Raw genomic sequence first — 5,029 nt, 5'->3', positions numbered from 1 at the left:
CTTCCAGACTTGCATCTGTGGGTGGACGTCCGCACAACTGCCAACAACTTGGGAAACGTCACCCCAGCATCCTCCGCTGACCCCGTGCGGTCACGGGAAGGGGAGGAAGAGGCCTGGGGGCCCAGTTCGGTGGGGCAGCAAGACCCGGTTCTTCCAGGGACCCCAGACTGGACCCGCTGGATGTGCTGCCCACAGTCCGGGAGGAAAAGTGCCCTTTATGTTCCAGGGCCAGGGTCTCTTTTCCTGTTCCCCTCCCATAAGGCTCCTCGCCTTATCCCTACTGAGCCATGGGGAAGCTCGGGGCTCCCAGGGCCACTTCAGGGCAGGGCTGTGGCTAAGCGCAGCAGACACTGTCCCAGCTGCTATGTCTCTGCTGAGTGCGGGCATTTCAGGCCCCAGGAACCCTCCCTCTGGGACACAAAGGACCTTGAGTCCGGGGCTGTTCAGAAACCACCCAGAGGAAGATGGATACGCCTCCCTCTCTCTGGCCAGTAGAGCGGGTCCCCAGCCCCTCTGTCCCTCAGTGTCCCAGCCTTGCCATCCCCACCCCCAGAAATCTCTGTCCATAGGTGGCCCCTTCCTCCTGGGACTCACTAAATTTGGGTAGCATCCTTGCCTTGTTGTTCCCAGTTGATATGGAAGGACGTGGCATGTGCCCACCACAGCCACCTGGAAGGGCTCACAACTTCTGAGGCCTCCCCAGGGGGTGCGCAGGTCACCACCTGCTGGGTGGGTGGCTGTGTTAGGCTGTTCCTGCCCTGGGAGCCCAGCCGGGAGGCCCATGGAGAGTCCCACATAGCCCACTCCCATGTCTGTCCCCAGCTCTGGTGGCCTTGGGACAAGCCAGCCCTTCTCTGAAGAGCAAGCTGATGGTGAAGGGTGCTCAGATCCCCTGGGATCGGGAGAGTCAGCTGCTCTGCACAGCGGGTGGTCCTGGCCAAGGCCAGCAGGACAGCCTGCTTCCTTTCCGGGTTCTCTGCGGCTTTGTGAGGGAGAAAACACTTCCTGGCCACATTTGGGGGTCCAGCCCTGCTGGGGGTGCTCCGTGCTGCAGGCCCAGAGCCAAAAGTGGTTTCTCCAGCCTCCAGACAGGAGCGTCATGACTGCCAGGCAGGTTCCCCGGGCTGCAGGGTCTGGACACCAGCAGAGGGGTCAGGAGACAGGCCAGGAAGAGGAAGGTCTGGACCCCTGTATTCAACCTCACATCAGTCTACAAATCCTCCAATTTGTCACATAAGGAGCGCTTTGCAAATGACACTCAGCCCCGTACCTGCCGAGGTCCGAGGTCAGTGTGAGCTTTATCTTGCTCTGTGATGGGGGGAGGGGACAGGTTCTGTGACCAGCCATCATGTGCTGAGTGGGGCAGATCCAGGCACACACGCCCCACAGCACACCAGCCGAGGCACTGGCTTTGCTGAGTCACGAGACTCAGCCTTTGCTGCCCCTCACGGGTCAGGGCCTCGGTGCCCTCTGGCCTCGGGTGGATGTCCGCGCCCAAGCAGGATCCCCCAGACTCCAGGCTGGCCCTGAGAAGAGGTGGGGGCGTCTCCGGGCCCGGGCCTTGAGAAGCCAGAGACACGTGGCAAGGGGCCACGTCGCAAGGGGCCACGTCGGGAAGAGCACGAGACACAGAGAGAGACAGAGGTGGGGCGGAGGCTGCCAGACCAGCAGTTTTGAGCAGTGGTGGTTTTAAGCCACTACATCCAGTGGTGATGTTTTTTGCACTGTGATAGGTAATGGAAACACAGATTAAGCTTTCTGACCCATGTCTGCATATCTTTCCGTGTCCCCAAGTCTAGCCAATGAGCTGTCATAAGTTGTCTGAGCTTCTCTGCAATAGTCTTGCACATCTTTATCACATGAATTCGTGGGCCCACTGGATTTGGGTGCTGTCATAAATGATAACTTTTTATTTTTATTTTTTTTGTTAACTTTTTAAAAAATGTTATTTATAAAGAATAATAGGGGCACCTGGGTGGCTCAGTCGTTTAAGCGTCCAACTTCGGCTTAGGTTGTGATCTCACGGTTCATGAGTTCAAGCTCTATGTCCGGCTCTGTGCGGAGAGCTCAGAGCCTGGAGCTGCTTCAGATTCTGTCTCCCTTTCTCTCTGCCCCCTCTCCCCACCCCCCCACTCATGCTCTGTCTCTCTCAAAAATAAAATTAGAAAAATATAATAAAAAATAAAAGAATAATACAATAACTATATATCCAATACTAAGAGTGAAGTGTGAACATTTTGCCACGTTTGGTTCAATTTTTCCTGAAATATTTTCAGGTTAATTGTAGATACCACACCATTTCATCCCTAAATATATCAATACGCACCTCTCAAAATGAAGCATGTTATCTTACATGACCAAAAGCTGGGATCAAAACTAACAAAACGTGTAATAATTCCCTTATGTCGCTGAACACTTGGTCAGCGCTCAGTTTTCGCCAAATGTCCTTTTACAGTTGGTTTGTAAGAACTGTTATCAAAATAAAATCCACATATTTGTCTCAATCCTTATCCAAGCAAAGGTCCCACATGGTAAGCCTCTTTGTCCTGTGAAGTTCTCAGAATCCACTTGTGTGCTCAGCATCGTGGACCCCAAGTTTATAGACGAGGGGCTTGGCCATGAAGAGGGGTTGTCAGGAGGGGCCCAGGAGCTGGGTGAAGACCCCTCCTCCCACAGAAGGGGCCAGCTGTGCAGTCTTGGGTCCTAACCCACCAAGCCGTCCCACTGAGGGTGGGAATTGCTCACATAGAGGGTGTCCGTGCCTGAAGCATACACACTCCTGCAGAAGGGCCCCAAAATGTGCCCACAGAATGCCCCTGCTGGCTCCTGAGGGGAAAAGGAGAGTGGTGTGGGGGCCTGGGGAGGCCAAGCAGCTTGGGGCTTGTCTGGAAAGGGTGTTCACAGGAGAGGGTGGTCTGCCCATGGTCTTGGAAAGACCTGAAACGAGAGCACCTGGCTCACCAGCTGCCCATCGGATGGGCGCAAACCTCCTGGCTGAGGGGAGTCGTCGGACCTCATCATGGGGCCACACCAGGTGGGCCCTCGGGATGCACTTGCGGCAGGAGGAAAGGGCCCCCCAGGGCGCGGCCAGCCCAAGGGAGGGTCACCAAAAGGAGGCAGGAGCCTTTTATGGGAGAAGACCTCCCCCAGACACCCCCAGCCAAGGCCAGACCTGGTGCTGTGCCTGAGCTGTCAGCACAGAGCCCAATGCGGGGCTCAAACTCATGAACTATGAGATCATGACCTGAGCCGAAGTCAGATGCTTAACCGACTGAGCCTCCCAGGTGCCCCAGCGCTACGATTTTCACTTATACGTCTGGGTCTGTGATCTGTCTGGAATTAGTTTTTGCGTCTGGTGTAAAGTAAATGTACATGTTCATTGGTTTTCCCACATGGACATTCAGTATCCAGCACCATTCAGTGACAGTATCTTCCCTCCCGTAGACCTGAGTCCTACTTTCATTCACCGATGGTGTTTTTGAGTCTACCTCTCCGTGTGTCTGTGTGTTTAGAGGTGGCTCTGAGTATTACCGTGTGCCTATGTGACCCGTCACAGGCCCCTTGCATTGACGTGCCACGTTCCTGTGATCCCCATCCTCCCGTGTTTTCCTAGTGCAAAGCCTTATCTTGTGAGAACGGAACTCTCTTCGTCCTCTTCTTTGTGATTTTAATACCTGGATTTCATTTATCTCCTGCATTTTTATTCTCAAGACTTCTAGAATAGTTCCTGCAGGGAAAAAAAAAAACTTAAATAATACGCAGGGCAGTGAAAGTCACTATCGCCTTCTTGATCGAGGGGATGCCTGGATCGTGCTCCCATGTGGGGGATTTTGGCTTTCAACCTGAGATTATTCAGGAAATAGATGCGTTTCTTTTTTTATGCTTTTTTTAAATATGTATTTTTGAGAGGCAGAGACATAGAGCAGGAGCAGGGGAGGGAGTAGAGAGAGGGGGAGGCACAGAATCTGAAGTAGGCTCCAGGCTCCGAGCTGTCCGCACAGAGCCCGAGGCGGGGCTCGAACCTATGAACTGTGAGATCATGACCTGAGCCGAAGTTGGGTGCTTAACCAACTGAGCCACCCAGGCGCCCCTAGACACATTTCTTATTGAGTTTTTAATTGTAAATGCATTTGACTTTTATCAGCTCTCTCTCTAGGGTCATGAAGAGGCTTGTCACATAGCATATAAATTACATTAAATACAAGCATTATATTATCATGTTTTAAAATCATCCAGAAGAAATAACACATGGAAATAGCCAGAGAGGTGCACAGTTACCACACAATCAGGAGGATACGCTCTCCTACCTTCGAGGCCCCTTGATACCCACAGACAGGAAGAACAGACCAAAGCAAGACAGGGAGCCCACAGCACAATTCCATTCTAAGATTATGAAATATGGTAAGAACAGCAACAAAAACTGCTGCCCTCCCAATAAGTGTTCTTGGGGTAAATTACTAGGTATCTGGGAGATGTTACTAAAATTAATCTAGGTTGATAAAAGTATCAAATGTAAAAGAAAACTTGATTAATATACATCTAAATAGTTATATTACCTTAGCGATGGGAAATCTTTGTTTTTTAATGTTTGTTTTTGAGAGAGAGAGCTCTCAGGAGGGGCAGAGAAGGTAGAGTAGAGGATCTGAAGCGGGCTCTGAGCTGCCAGCACATATCCCAACCTGGGTCTCAAACTCACGAACTGTGAGATCACAACCTGAGCCGGAGTCCGACACTTAACTGACTGAGCCCCCCAGGTCCCCCAACGGGAAATCTTTGTAAGCATGAGAGCAAGGCATAGATGTGACAGAAAAATGTACATGTATGCATATATGTGTGTCATATGTCTGTACAGAGCTATGTGAAAAGCAAAATGCTCTCATAAAAAAGAAAAAAAAAACCCATACGTGAAATAACATGGCAGCTGATGAAATGGGAAATCGTAGCATACAAGGGAAGGGGTTTTTGGTGGTTTTTTTTTTTTTTTAATTTATTTTTCAAACAAGCTCTACATGGGGCTCGAACTTGCAAC

The sequence above is a fragment of the Prionailurus bengalensis genome, chromosome A2 (genome assembly GCF_016509475.1).
Source record: "Prionailurus bengalensis isolate Pbe53 chromosome A2, Fcat_Pben_1.1_paternal_pri, whole genome shotgun sequence".
In the NCBI taxonomy this organism is placed as follows: Eukaryota; Metazoa; Chordata; class Mammalia; order Carnivora; family Felidae; genus Prionailurus; species Prionailurus bengalensis.
Note: the sequence above shows the minus strand (reverse complement) of the source record.